Source organism: Pelodiscus sinensis, chromosome 4, assembly GCF_052426305.1.
Source record: "Pelodiscus sinensis isolate ZL-2025 chromosome 4, ASM5242630v1, whole genome shotgun sequence".
NCBI lineage: Eukaryota > Metazoa > Chordata > Testudines > Trionychidae > Pelodiscus > Pelodiscus sinensis.
Window position 1 is genome coordinate 88503772 of NC_143055.1, and position 16216 is coordinate 88519987.

The window sequence follows — 16216 nt, forward strand, 5'->3', positions numbered from 1 at the left end:
TCAGTCTAACGGCTCTATACTACTCCCACTAAATTGAACCCCAGAAGATTGACTGTGGTAATGTCAATCTTCCATGTACTGCAGACATGTCCTTAGGGCCCTGTGGGCCAAAGGTGGAAAATCACTGTATTTGTGAGAATACAAATAAAACACTATAAAACACTATATTTAAAATATGTTATAAGATCTATGATCATACAAAACATTTCACATATTTTGTTGCAGAGAAAATAGTGCTGCAGCCTATGTTAATTCCTAATAATCTATGACTAATAACGACATTGAATTTTAACATTTTTGTTATATGCCCAGGTTTGCATATCAGTCATGGGAAGTAATGTTTTATGAAAATATATTAAACAGTATGCAAGATGCAGAATAAGGACAACACATTTGATGATACAGAAAAGTCATAAAGATTAAGAGAAATATTTTATTAGTTACTTTCCTAAAATTAGAGTTCAATTTATTCATATGTTATATTAATTGCTTATCTTTAAAAAAAAACAATTTGTGGTAATTTCAAGTTTTCTATAACTACAATAGAACAATGTCCCTTCTTGCTATAGACTTTGGATTTTGGATTATACTGTCCTAGTCTCATTCTGTTAAAATAATATTTTACTTATGAAAATAAATATCATGGTCAATATCTTCAATTCATACTAGAAAGATACTTCAATCAATGGGATACTTTATTTAAATCAGATGTCATGATCATCAGTTTTTTTCTCTAAAGAAATCGAAGAAATCATGGTTTTGACTGACAATAAATGCAAATCTGATATTACTGTTTAAGAGTTTGGATTTTTTAAAATATATTTCTCTCCATGTAGTTCATCATAGCTATTTAAAACAAATATAGCAGTATGGCACTCAGAACTACTGGAAGCCTTCAAATAGTGCAGGCAATGTCAAATGTCTCTGTTTCTTCACACAGCCCACAGTGGTATCATTTCAGCAACGACCCTAATTGCCGAATTAGTCTTTTTTAGCAGCTATAAGAAAATATTATTTGTTAGGATTAATTTGTTCCTCCTCCCACTCACAAACTGCAGCATCTTCTTCTAATGTGGCATATGCTGTGGGATATTTTTTCTTTCCTGCAAGCATACTTTTCAGGATAACAAAATGTCAGCATAATATCAATTGGCAGCTTATTGCTTCTTGATGGATACTAATTCAGTGTGTGCTGCTCTTCTACTCCCATATAATGCTTTATCTACACTGCTAATCAGTAAATGCTGCATGACAACTGATGTAATGTAGGGGTAGTGCTGAATGCAAGTTATGTGGTCAATGTTTAGTCCGTATAATTACCAGAACATGGCAGAGCTTTTCAATTTAAAATATTGATAGGTGGTAAGCATGTCATGCAAGAATCATTATCCTTCTTATCCACCCTTCAGATTTCACTCTCCATGTTATTGCTACTTAAATTACACCCACAGCTCCCATTCTCAAAAGCCAAAGCATCCTGAGTGATGTGCACATACATGCATAAAGCCAATTCCCCCTCCCCTTCCTTATTCCACATATACATAATCAATAATGAAAGGGTAATTGTGGCTGTGAAGCAGGGCAGACCATGGAGATACTGCACAGTCTGCAGAATGTTGCAGAGAAATGCTCCTCAGGAGCTGTGTCTGTATTATTAAGAAAAAGGTTAGTGACACAACAGTGTGACAATGCAGATAAATAGCCCCGATCATGCTCCTGTGGTGGGGGAGCATAGTCAGTCTGAGGCTAGCAGTCTTGGGATAGCTCTTCTGCATAATCCAGAGGCCCAGCAGCCAAGGCACAGTCCCTCCCCCTCACATTCCATGGGGCCCTGGTTTACACTAGGGAGTTAATTTGAAATAACTCCCCTTGTTTTGAAATAACAAGAAGAATGTTCACACTACTAAGTCTGTTACTTCGAAATAAGAGGCTGTTTATTTTGAAATTATCATTCCTGCTTTCCATGAGGAATAACTTATTTCAGTCCACTGCTGCTATTTCAAAATAACTACTTTACAGAGTCATTCAAAGTAATTACTCCCCAATGCTTCTTGCAGCTCTAAATTGAGGGAGCATGTCCATATTAAGGCAGCTTTACTTCGGACTAATTTTGACGCTTCCCTGTAGCATGGACCCACTATTTCAAAATAGTTATTTCAGGAGTTAATATTTCGAAATAACTTCTTAGTATACACATGCCTTCAGAGTCCTCTGGGATCTCTCAAGTAGTGACGGAGGACCTAAGTACCAGCCCAGAGTCTAAAGGGACAAAAGCAAGGAGGGGTGGATTAATGCCTTCTGGCTGCTATTTCAGATCATTCCCCTGAGCTGCTTACTACCTTCCCCATTTTCCCTTCCATTTGGCCCCAGACTTCTTGCACAGACTCAATAATTCAGAGCTTTGGCTGGAGGGAAGTGGAGCTTCCCCTCACTCTAGGGTGCATCTAGACTGGCAGATTTTGCGCAAAAGTGACTGCTTTTGCGCAAAAACTTGCCAGCAGTCTACACTGGCCACTTGAATTTGCGCAAGAGCACTGACTTTGTAATGTACAAAATCAGTGCTTTTTGTGCAAATACTTTCATGCTCTCGCTCGGGAAAAAGCCCTCTTGTGCAAGAATACTTGCTCAAGAAGGCCAGTGTAGACAGTGAAGAACTGTTTTGCGCAAAAAAGCCCCGATGGCTAAAATGGCGATCAGGGCTTTCTTGTGCAAAATTGCGTCTAGACTGGCCATGGATGCTTTTGCGCAAAAGCACTTTTTGTGCAAAAGCATCCATGCCAATCTAGATGCGCTTTTGCGGAAATACTTTTAACAGAAAAACTTTTCTGTTAAAAGTATTTCCACAAAATCATGCCAGTCTAGACCCAGCCTTAGAGTTCAGTAATTTCCCCAAGTCTAGGAGAAAGGGGAAAAAAGGAATGGGGCACCAGACCCTGGAAGAGTCTTATTCACTGTTCTGTTCCTTTCCATGTAGACCTTTTTGCTTCAGCAACTACTGCTTGTCCTCTTGCAGCCAGCCTTTCCTTTCCTTTCGCCCTACCTGACAACCAGAGCTCTCTTGTAAGCAGTTCCTCCATAGAGATCATTCCTAGCAGCTACTGAGAGGTGGGGCCTGTGGATCCCAACTCATTTAACCTTAGATTGTGGTCTATCAACCTCATCACATGGCCCAGTGCTGTACCCCCAATCCTTTAACCCTAGCATGAGATCCATCAAGCAATTTACACAACCTTTTCATCCAGATAGGCACAACAGGGTTAGGCACAACAGGGTTAGTCTATCTGGATGAAGAGAAGTCCATATTTGTGCACTCACTATTGCTCCCAATCCCAGCCTCCATATCCAAACCATTCCCTGCTCTCCCCACTTGTTTCTCTCTCCAGTTCCTAGCCATATCCTTCTCTCTTCTCCTGTTTCTATTCACATCTTTCACTGACACACTTTACTCCCAATCTCACCAGATTTTTTGTCCCAGGCTACGTCTACACAGCAGGCTTTTTGCGCAAAAACTGTTTTGTGCAAGAACTCTTGCACAAAAGGTCTTTCACAAGAGCACGTCCACACTGCCATGTGCTTTTTCGCAAGAGATCTGCTTTTGAGCAAGAGCGTCCATGGCAGCATGGATGCTCTCTTACGCAAGAAAGCTCTGATGGACATTTTAGCCATAGGGGTTTCTTGAGTAGGAAACACCTGTTGCCTGTCCACACTGCCTTCTTGTGCAAGAGCTCTTGTGTAAGAGAGCTTATTCCTCATGGGCAAGGAATAACTCTTGCACAAGAAGCCCTCTTTTCTGATGCTTTACTATAAAATCACTTGTGCAAGAACACACGTGCAGTGTGGACTCTGCAAGTTTTTGCGCAAGAACAGCCATTCTTGTGCAAAAAGCCTGCAGTGTAGACATAGCTTTAGTGTTCACCTTTCTCTTCCTTTACTCTAGCTTCTGACCTGTCTTCATTCAAAATTAATAGATTCTTCCTCCACGGTGCTTGGGCTCAATGAGGCGGGTCATTGAAAAACAGAGGCTGCGTCTAGACTGGCAAGTTTTTCCTCAAAAGCAGCTGCTCTTGTGGAAAAGCTTGCCAGCTGTCTACACTGGCCGCTTGAATTTCCGCAAGAACACTGACGATCTCATGTAAGATTGTCAGTGTTCTTGCGGAAATGCTATGCTGCTCCCATTCGGGCAAAAGCCCTCTTGCGCAAATGCTTTTGCGCAAGAGGGCCAGTGTAGACAACGCGGTATTGTTTTGTGCAAAAAAGCCCCGATCACAAAAATGGCGATCGGGGATTTCTTGCGCAAAACCACGTCTAGATTGGCACGGACGCTTTTCCACAAAAAGTGCTTTTGTGGAAAAGCGTCCGTGCCAATCTAGACACTCTTTTCCGCAAATGCTTTTAATGGAAAAACTTTTCTGTTAAAAGCATTTGCGGAAAATCTTGCCAATCTAGACGTAGCCAGAGAGTATGTCTACACAGCAAAGTTATTTCCAAATAACAGCCCTTATTTCAAAATAACTTTCCTAGCATCTACACAGCCAAACCACTATGTCAAAATAAATTCGAAATAATGGAGCACTCATTTCAAATTTGGTAAACCTCATTCTACGAGGAATAATGCCAAATTCAAAAAAGTTATTTCAAAATAAGTGCTCTGTAGACACTTATTTTGAAACAGGGGGCATCCAGGCTTCCCAGGGTGCCCTGGTGGCCACAATAGCCTCAAATAAGAACACTCCTCTCCCTCCTGCCCTCCCCAGAGCCCTTAAAGGGGTAGACTCTGGCCACAGTGCCTGTGCCAGCTCCAAGCCTGCCAGCCCAGAGCCAGTAGTCACTGTCCCTGACTCAGTGGCCTCAAAACATGAGCCAGCAAGCCGCTGGCAGCCAGACCTCCACCACTCCCCAGGAGCAGTCTGCCAGCTCCCAGGAGCCTGCCAGGGACTAAAGAAGGTGGGAGCCTTCCTGGTCCAGGGAGGAGATCATGGATCTTATTCAGGTTTGGGGGGATGCCCCCAATGTCCATGATCTCCACACTAGATGGAGGAACGTGGCCATCTATGGAAGGATAGCTGCTAGCCTGAAAGGCCACATGCGAACCCAGGAGCAGGTTCACATGAAAATCAAGTTGGTCTGGCAAGATCCCCAATCCTCACCCCTGAGTTTCCCCTCCCCCTTCTTCCCCTTGCTTCCCCCTTCCAGCTCCCTCCTCCAGGTTTCCCCTTCTTCTCACCAGAGTTTCATTTCCCATCCCTAACCCCCCCCCCCAGTTTTGTTAAATAATGACAGTTTGTGGTTATGAAAAAACGTGTATTTTATTTTACATCAGGAAGGGGGGCTGAGGAGGTAAGTGGAAGGATGTGAGGGAGCCCCCAGTGGGGTGGACCAGGGAGACTATTAGTGCTCCTCAGGGTGGAAGCTCTCCCGCAGGCCTCCTGGATACTGACAGTCCCCCGATGGACCTCCCAGATGGCAGCCTGCAGAAAGTGCAGCCAGGCTCGCAGCAACACATCCAAGAGAAGCATCAGAGTGCCCAGGGGTGGCTCTGGCTCCACGTTGCAGAGTGCTGTGGTATCCCGAGTGAGGTCAATCAGAGCACGCAGAGACAAAATGCTTTGCTGTCCCTCATCGAGGTAGGAAAGCAAGCAGTTAATGCTGAGAACCAGCTGTCCGGGGGGGGGGGGGTTCCTTTAAGCACAGGCTTCAGATAGCCTCAGGCAGCAGCCACGCAAAGTGAATCCTGACCTGATGCCCTGCTGGACCTGGTTCCGGCCATCCTTAAATGTGATTCATCATTCACTCAGTGTGGACGCACTATTTCGAAATAGCAAAATGCTATTTCGAAATGCATTTTGTGTGTAGACGTGTTATTTCAAAGTAAGCTATTTCGAATTAACTATTTCGAAATAGCTTATTTTGAAATAACGCTGTAGTGTAGACATACCCTTATATTATTCTGAAAGAGCAAAGAGTATATCTACACAGCAAGCCATTATTTCAAAATAATGGCAAGCTGAAGGACTTCTTACTCCGATTCCTGTAACCCTCTTTTCACTAGGACTAAGGGAAGTCGAAGGAAGAGTGTTCTTCCTTCAGCTTCCCGCTGTGTAGACAGTGCCAAAAAATGAGTTAAGCTATTTCAACTTCAGCTATGCAATTGATGTATCTGAAGGTGTGTAGTTTAATTCGACTTTTGTCTTGCTATGTAGATGTGCCCAGAGACACAAGCTGCTTGCTTTCAGTTCTTCCTCTGCATGTTATCCCAGAACTGTTAATACAGGGAAAGACTGGCTTCACCTCTGTAACCATGGGCTGGAGGAACAATTCTCACTTCCTATCCTGAGATGATTGATATGCAAGTCTGATCAACACTAGCAGCTGTAATTGGCTCAATCATGTTCCGTGAGTATGGAATCTTTGGAGATTTTATCTGCTAAAATGGAAGACATCTCCACTGAGCATACGTGAACCTGTGGAACTTCTTGCCAGAGGATGCTGTGAAGGCTAGAACTTTAACAGGGTTAAAAAAAGATAGCTAGATAGATTCATGGAGGTTAAGTCCATCAATGGCTACTAGCTAGGATGGGTAGAAATGGTATCCCTAGCCTCTGTTTTTCTGGAGGTGGGTGACAGGGAGGGATCACATGAGGATTACCTTTTGTGTTCCATCTCTCTGGGGCACATGGTATTGGTCACTGTTGGAAGACAGGACACTGGGCTAGATGAACCTTTGGACATTCTTATGTTCTTATGGTACCTGTTATTAAAGACAGGTGATTTTTCAAAGACTTATGGCAAATTAGAACAGATTTTTACGGGGACAGCAAAAGGTACATCTTTGACACAAAGAATACCATCTTCTTTACTAGTTTCACACTCTTGTTCCTTGCTCCAAAGAGTAGAACATTACAGCTATTCAAATTAAAGGTCTTCAGAATTTTTTTCTGGTCGACAAAGCAATGTATTTTACATATTCTCATTTCTGGAAATAACTGAACCCTTTTTTTGGGTCAAAAAAAAATTTTTTTTTAAAAGGAGAAAAAATCACTTTGCATCAGTCACTTTTCATAGACATTTTTAACCCAAATGGTTAAACATTGGATACGTTAAAAACAACGGAATTCAGGGGCTTATTGTGTGAAGGATCAGGCATCTTTAATAACAGGTACCACTATCAGCCACATCTCTTTTTTTCCCTCTAGTGAAATTTTACATTTTGAATATATTGATCAGGGTTAGCATATTGTAATGTTCTCTATCTACTATTTGTATATTATCTATCATCTTTCTCGTCTCTATATGAGTGTTTAAGATACAGTCACTTTCTATCAATACAGAGAGAGTATGTGAAAACACATGACTACAAGAAGCAATGATTTTAACATTACTGCTCCACTGTTGAGTGTATGCATTTTAAATTACATTTTGCATTATATGAAAGCAAACCTATCAAATGCACTTAAAGGATGTTACATATATACTCTGAAGGATATGGTGAGAGAAGTGAAATGATACATTTTATTTTGCATCAAAGGACAAACAATGTCCTTAAAATTTCAATGCCACTGGTACATTGATGGAGAACTGTCAGTTCTACATGTAATACACAGATCACGTAAATCAACTCACCTATTAGATATAACAGTCTATAAACAACATTCTTAATACCAGCTTAAATGTTCAGTGTTTTTATTTTCTTAGATTTCAACTTCCAGTGGCATAATGGTATTTCAAAGATTTTGTCCCATAATTCTGTTTATTTGTTTTTAGAGGAATAATTTTACAACAAAGGTCAGGTCCTCCAGAGAGTGTAATTGATATATATGATCAGCACATTGCATCAGCCATTTCACTGCATCAGGCTGGGCCTTAATCAGTAATAGATCCCCAAAACTTAACCCATGATATTTCCTACAGTACTTTCATAACAATTCCTGCTTGGTATATGATATCATAGTGATGTTCTTTATTACTGCAATTTAGATAATTTATTAATGCTAGTTAATAATTTAATCTTCTGGTAAGCATCCAATTTATTACATCATTCTACAGTGCTGTAAAGAAGATAGATGTTGAATGGGATGGTTTTTGTTGTTTCCTTTAGCAAAAGAAAATAATAGACAAAATCTTAACGGGGAACTTTTTATTTAAGACCTCAAAGAAAGAATCACTGAATAAAGGGATAATTATCTAAATATTTCTACATGACTACAAAGAATTTTTTTATTTGTTTTATTTTGTTTTAATAGTCCCTTGCTATGTTAGAAATAGAGACACAATTTAGGAACTTAAAGGTCTATGAAATGGAATGAGACAAATCTACAATTTGTATTACACTGTACAAAAGTTATTTTCTCTGAAATTCAAGAACTGAATATTACTTTTTTTATGACTAGAGGATTTACCCAGCCTTGCTCAGGTCCTTAATTTAAATCTTTTTTTTTTCTTCATTTAAATCTTTCCTCTGGGTTGGGACTGAGGATGAGCAGTTCAGTATGCAGGCTGCCCCTGAGAGAGAAGACAACCTTGGACCTCTGTCACTGTATCAGCTTGGGGCCAGGTGAGAAGTGCTTATCTAAAGCAAACTCATTGCTTCTCTCTGTTTTCATTCATTACTTGTTGCTTTTATCTCCTGATAACTGAATTTTAAAATCCCCCCTGATTCCCAGGTCAGTTTCCTCACATCAAATATCTTTCCCTCACTTGCTAGCTTGTCTTTTTAAACTTTATTCTAACTATTCCAATGGCAAGTTTGCAGTCCCTTCTTATATCAGCACTTCAAAAAAGACAATGTGTCCCACAGTTATTTTCTGCACCGTTTATGGCAATTGTTTTTCCATAATCCCATCATTTGATTTCCATGTTAGCTTGATTTTTCTGTGAGAAGGGAAGAGGGCCCCTCCCCCACCTTCCAATACACAGGTTACACATGCACTATTGAATGTATACTCATGAAATGCTCATATCTAAGGTCGTTGTTACCAACTTTGGCATTTGAATCAACCATAACCAGAATGATATAACCATGACCTAGCTTTAGTTTATCTTGCAACTTGTTATAGAATGTATCTTTTGCTTAATTGGTCATTGGTAAGGAAATAACAATAGATAATAGTTCAGCAGGATTTATGAGAAAACATATTCTTATCATTCATTGATGAATTAGCTTGTTCCCATTTCTGTAGAGTTTATGCTGCCTTTTTTGACAAGAAGTATTCCAAGCTCCCTCTATGCACATATAATCTTACCTTCCTGAGTGGAGTACTGTGATACCATCTGTTTGTCATCTTCCACATCTCATTCATTCATTTTTTCGTTCCCAAAATGCTTGATGATAGGGCTGTAAATTAATTACTGTTTTAATCTAACTATTAAATATTAGAAGATCAATTGAGATTTATTAAATATTTTTAGATGTTTTTCTACATTTTCAAATATATTGATTTCAATGAAAACACTGACTACAAAGTGTACAGTGCTCACTTTATATTTATTTTTATTATACATATTTGCAATGTAAAAACAAGAGAAATAATATTTTCAATTCCCCCATTTCAAGTACTACAGTACAATTTGATTTTTTGTGACAGTGTAACTTAAAAAAGGTAGATTTTTTTGCATAACTGCACCCCAAAATAAACCTGTGTAAAACTTTAGAATCTACTATTCCATTCAGTACTATTTCTTGTTCAGCCAATTGGTTAGACAAACAAGTTTGTTTTCATTTATAAAAGAAAATGCTGCCCTCTTCTTATTCACAATTTCAGGTGAAAGTGAGAACTTGTGTCCTGAATTGCAAGTTATGTACTTGCCAAATATGTTAAGCATTCTTATGTCCCTTCAAGCTTCAGCCACATTTCAGAGGACATGCTTCCATGAAGATTATGGAAAAAAATGTGTTTATTAAATTTGTGATTGAACTCCTTGAGGAGAATTGTGTATCTTCTACTCTGTTTTACTCTCATTCTGACATATATTTTATACTTTCATAATGTTGGATGATGACCCAGCACGAGAGGAATGAGTTATGGAACATGCTTTTAGAAGCCTTAAAAGCAACACTCCAAGACACAAACTACAGAACCCAAACCATCAAAAAAGAAAATCAACTTTCTGCTAGTGACATCTGATGAAAAAGGAATATGTGTTCATCTGCACAGCTTGGATCACTATCAAGCACAACCCATCATCAGCATGAACGTATATTCCCTAAAACGGCGGTTGAAACATGAAGAAACATATGAATCTTCCATGAATCTAGCTTATAAGTATGATGTGATGTGATGGTGTCATGTTTTCATTTGAAGGTGTGTCAGCCGACGGTTAGGGCAGTGTGTGTGTGTATGTTTCTGAGAAAAGGTTTAACGTCCGTGTCTTTACTGCTAGGACTGGGGTCCCGTCGCAGAGGGTGGCTAGCAGGCCAACAGACGCCCCGTTATATAGGAAGAGCTTATTACACCTTTGATTTTAGCTGCTAGAACACAGGGGTTCCTTCTCAGCGGGCAGCCTAGGAAAAGGCTGAAAAGGTGCCCCAACGGATCTTGTCACCTGGGAGTGACACAGATCCAAACGCCTAAGCTCTCTCTATGTCTGTCTCTTTATGACTGGCTGAAGTTCTTTTAAATTGTGCTTGGTTCTATTACAGCAACTGAAGGTGTCAGATTAAAGCTTTAACAGTTACAGGTTTATTAAAGAAGCTTATAAATCATATGGTTACAATGGCTATTGCTCTATTTTTTAAATGCTAGCATATATATATATGTCTTAAAAATGATTACAGGAAAAAGGTAAAGATAGAAAATAGAAATAATGGTACTAAGTGACAGCTTAATCTTTAAAGAGCTCTAACACTATGTATATATATACTTAAACAAAGGACTACATCCAGGTACAATTTTTACCCCTTTCTGTGCCTCTCGATTCTAGCGTGTCAGGTCAGAGCCGGTCTCTTAATTCCTAGGAAAGATGAATATGAGGTGGGCGTCTCCTCTGGAACCTCGGGAGATCAAACACCTAACCCGACCAGCAGATAGATGGTAGATTGACACTCAGAGAAAATGTGCTGCTGGACCTATCTATATACTCTTGGGAGCTCGTATCCTCTTTCTTATCTAAGATGCCGAATTGTACTGGTCTGTACAAGAAGTGGGCAGCATTATCTCCTTCAAATGTAAATAAACTTGTCTGTCTAAGCTACTGACTGAACAAGAAGTAGGTCTGAGTGGACCTACTCAGTCTTAGTGGACCTACTCAGTCCTAATTTTATATTATTTTTTAATGTAGAATGATGTACAAAAATAATGGCATTTGAAAGTTCAACTTTAATGATAAAGATATTGTACTGTAGTGCATGTAAAGGGAGAATTGAAAAATAATGTTTATTTTGTTTTTTACAGTGCAAATGTTTGTAATAGACTACAAAGTATACCGTGCTCACTTTGTTTTTCATGTTGCAATTGAAATCCATACACTTGAAAGCTAGAAAATATTCAAAATATTTAAATAATGGTATTATATTATTCATTAACAGTGTGATTAATTGCAATTAATTTTATAATCATGTGATTAATCATGATTATAATTAATCATTTTGACAGACTTCTTATTTTAATTTTTATTTTAATTTTTTCAAAAATGTCTCTAGTGCACATGGCCATTATGAGTCTAATTCTTTAAGGTGCTCAAATACCAAATGAATTAAATTAGAATTACATTGCTCATTATCTCCCAAGATCAAGGCACTATATATCTGCAAATGGAGTGATTCACCATTATAGGGGGATTGCCTTTAATATTTAAAGTACCTTCCCTTTTCCATTCTTAAGATTCCCTTTCTTTATGTTGCTTGATTTCACAGCACAAGCTACAGATGTGCTATCTAAATGACCAGAGGTAGGATTGTAGATAGATGGTCATTCATCTATATCTGGTGATAGATGTTTACCTCCAGGTTCACATATACACAGTTTATTTATAAGACATTTACATATATCCTTCCAAGATTAAAGTACATTTTTAGAGAAATTGATCATTGTCACTAGTCAATAGTAATGAATTATTCACTCTTTTTCTGTTTCTTTAAGCATATGTAACCCCCCTCCCCATCCAAAAAAACAAAAAAACCCACACAACTGAAAAACAAAGATTTTAACCTACATGCCACTGGGAAGGAAACTAAGTATCAGAAAACATTTCCAGCAAGGGAACCCTCAAATTTCCTGGTTTTTATTGGGCACTTTTGATGTTGGCAGTGCTTTAGATCCCAGTAATACTGCTTTTTAAGAATTCTGACTCTGAGACACACTGTATCATTTTAGCCCGGTGGCTCACACAACATTAATATAATATTGTAGGCTCAAGGAGCCATATTTTGACCCTCCTTATTATGCCCTTATTCCTTCTAACTTACATTTTTCTATTGAACTAACGTGGGTATCCTTTTTCTCTATCATCCTGATTCAAAGCAGCAACTTGAAATTTGATCTCTCACATCAAGTTGAGTATCAGGAGAATGCTCTTGGATTTGAGAAACTGTCCAAACAAAAGTTTAATCAAATCTGATCAAGGTGCTTTGCTTTTACTAGGAAGAGGGACTCAGATATTATATTATTAGGGGACATTGTTGAGTTTTGCATGAATAAGGACTGAGTAACGATGGCAGGATTTGGCACTAACAAATCTGTAATAGCAAATTAATTAGTGCAGTCTCTCTTTATCCTCCAAATCATTAATCAAAATATGAAATAATGAAAGGACTTAATATAATTTTCAACACTGAACCATTATTAATTCTCCTATTCAAGACTTTAAATGGTACCACTTTATAAGGAATACAGAAGGAACTCAAGTATATTTCTAATTTTCTCTGAAAATATTATATATAATGGTACCAGTTAGAACTCTCTGGAATTAAAATTGAGCTGTACTGAATGGGATCACTATATTCTTTACTCCATGAAATTCCCCCTCCTGCAAACACAAACATTATCTGTCCATAACAAAAGAAGGACAAGAAACATTGGCATGGTTTTAATCAGGCCTCACGTTTATTATTAGATGTCTGGAACTACTAGGCAGATAAGTGTACAGTGCAGGCAACCCCATATTTATTCCATAATAACTTAAGGGGGGGGGGGGGACTTTTGACCAGCTTCCCTTCTTTTCTATCCCTGTCTCTCGAGCAAATCTATTGCTGGGACCTTACTGTTCATCTCCACCTTGTAGGAGGGGTTAAACTGGGCTATAAGAATGTGGGATTGGCTCTCTTCCTTATCAATTATAGGAGTCCCTAAATGTCCCCCCATTGGTTCCTTTAATTAATGTATTTTTAAGTCCTTTTCCAATCCATGTTATGGAGTATGTGCACCAGACATCTACCCTGCATTTAAGTTGTGATCTATGACCTACTGTACATCACACCATGCATGAACAAAGCCCTTTCTGAAACCCACTGTGGGGAAGGTGAAAAAAAAAATCAACTACACCCAAGCCAGATTATTTTAGCTCTCTCTCTCTCTCTCTCTCTCTCTCTGTCTCTCACACACACACACACACACACACACACACACTCACACACTTATACGTAAAGGTTCAGAGTGGTCATTGTCAACTTTACACACAAAACTTTAATTGACTTTAATATACTATTTTTGTCTCTATAATTAAACATGAAGGTGTTTTCAGGTTTAGGGCCTACAATTATTGTGTGTCTCTCTCTCACACACTGATTATTTTTCATACTTGTGTGGTTGTGGACAGGGAAGAAAAGCATTCAGTTAGCCATCTTACATGGAGTATTTTTATCCACAATTCATATAGGATTTTACAATCCCTAAATATGCCTATTTTATTCTCAATCCCCTTTTCATCAGCAGGTAAAATTGCTCCTACAGAAAACACATGGATATTGGGTCTAGTAACCCCTGAAGAATATTTTAAAGTTCTGTAACACTGAAGTGACATGCTTTGTATCAGCATCCTGTCAGATACCACAATTCATATTTTCACATTAAAAACAAATTATATGGGTGGATTTTCAAAAGCCTCAAGAGTGACCTATGAACACACATTCCTTTGACTTTCAATATGATTTGCCTTCCTAAGTGATTTTGGTGCTTTTGAAATTCTTATCCACAGTTTTTTACATGAATACAAAATACTCATAGGATAGCACATTTCCAAATCTTAAATATGTTGTATAAGGTCAGGGCTTGAATGGAAGGATGATTACCTCTTCTTCCAGTCTGACGGGGAGGGGAGGAGGCGGAGAAGTGATTTAACTTAATACTTGAATGGCAAGTAAATATTCAAAGATAAATTATACAAAGGGCGAGCATGACTGATCCTTTTAAGGTTTCAGTGGAAATCACTTTATAAGAAATGTTCTGAAATGGTGTTGAAGTTATGAACTGTCTTAGATAGTCTTCTAGGCCTACTAACACTCTTGATGTTATGCAATTCTTTAGTGTCATAGAAAAAAAGCAAAATTTATCCCACTTTTGGGAATATATGATTTAGGCTATGTCTAGACTACAGGCTTCTTTGGGAAGAAGCTTGTCTGAAAGAGATCTTCCAAAAAAACTTCTTCCAAAAGAGAGCGTTTACACAGCAAAAGCACATCAAAAAAGCGATCTGTTTTTTTGAAAGATAGCATCCACACTGAATGGACATTATCTTGCATTTAAACTCTGATTACTATGTATGGAATGGCCACCAGGACACCTTTGCTTTTTCCTTTTTCCTCTTCTTTCGAAACTCCCTCTTCCCTGTTCACACATGCCTTTTTCCGAAAGAGCTCTTTTGGTAAAAGGCTTCTTCCTCATAGAAAGAGGTTTACCAACATGAGAAAACTCCCTCTGTTCTCTCAATTTTTTTCGAAAGAATACGATTGCAGTGTGGACATAATTGACTTTTTTTTAGAAAAACGGCCGTTTAAAAAAAAAAAAAAAAAAAAAAAAAAAACCTCTGCAGTGTAGGCATACCCTAAGTCTTATTTACAAAACTATAATTAGAATGTTTCATCAAGAAAATATAAGACTTTGGGGTTTTAAGTATAACAAAGCAACAAGACTGACTGGAAGTTGAACTCCTGGCAGTCAAAGCAAATCTGATTTCATGGTGCTAGAAACTTCTATTACCCATTCTTAAGATGCTTTTTGATTTCTGGAATTGAAAGGAAGCTGGATTGAGGGATCTCCATAATTACAGGTTTTTAAGAACAGGCTATACAAAAATCTGTCCAGGATGGTCGGATTATTCTGTAGTCCTGTTTTAAGGGGATGGCACTGGAATAGGTGACCTATTAAGATTCCTTCTTGCCCTATACTTCCACAATTCTATGATTATAGATCACAGTTAGGTCTGGTCTACACACAGTTTTGCACTGGTATAACCCTGTCAGTTAGAGGTGTGATAATATAATTATACCAGTACATCTCCTAGTCTGGATGCCATTATACCTACAGAAATATGTCCTTTACTAAAGTAGCTTATCCATCTTCTTGTATGTGAATGAGCTGCACTGGTAATAAAATACATTTCTGAGCACATTTATATAGGTGTCTCTATGTCCACACCTGGGGGGAGGGAGGTTGTACTACTTTAAATTATAGTAGCATGTTGGGGAAGGTAGCACAGCTGCTTCTCCTCCTCAGTCTACACTAGGAACTTACTTCACTATAACTACATGGCATAGGGGGTGGTCTGTCCACACCCCAGAGTGAGGAAGCTCTGTCAACCTAATCCTTGGTGTAGATAGATCTATGTCAACAGTAGTGTCATAGCTACTGCTTCTTGGGGAGGTAGAGTACCTATGCTGACGGGAGAAGTGCTTCTGTTCGTATAGGTAGCTTCTTCTCTAACTTCTACAGCAGCACAGCTGCACTGTTGTAGGTGTGAACAAGCCCAGACAGACAGATCTGTCTTCGTTAGCTAAACAAGGCTTTCTCCCAGACAGCCTCCCCCTCCTTCTAGGCTTTTCCATGAAAGGTCTCCCTCCTCTTTCAGTCTGCCTCTTCCACAGCTAGTTGATACTAAACTTGTGACCTGAACGGTTGCAGAGACTGACTGATCATGTTATTCAGTAACTCATAAATTTAGCAGCTACTGGTTTCAGTTTTGCATCATCTATGCTCCTAACATGCTGCTGGGGACCATCTGTTATACAATACACCACATGTTCTTGTTATGTGAGGAGCTTTTGATTTAATAAAATTAATTTATGGAA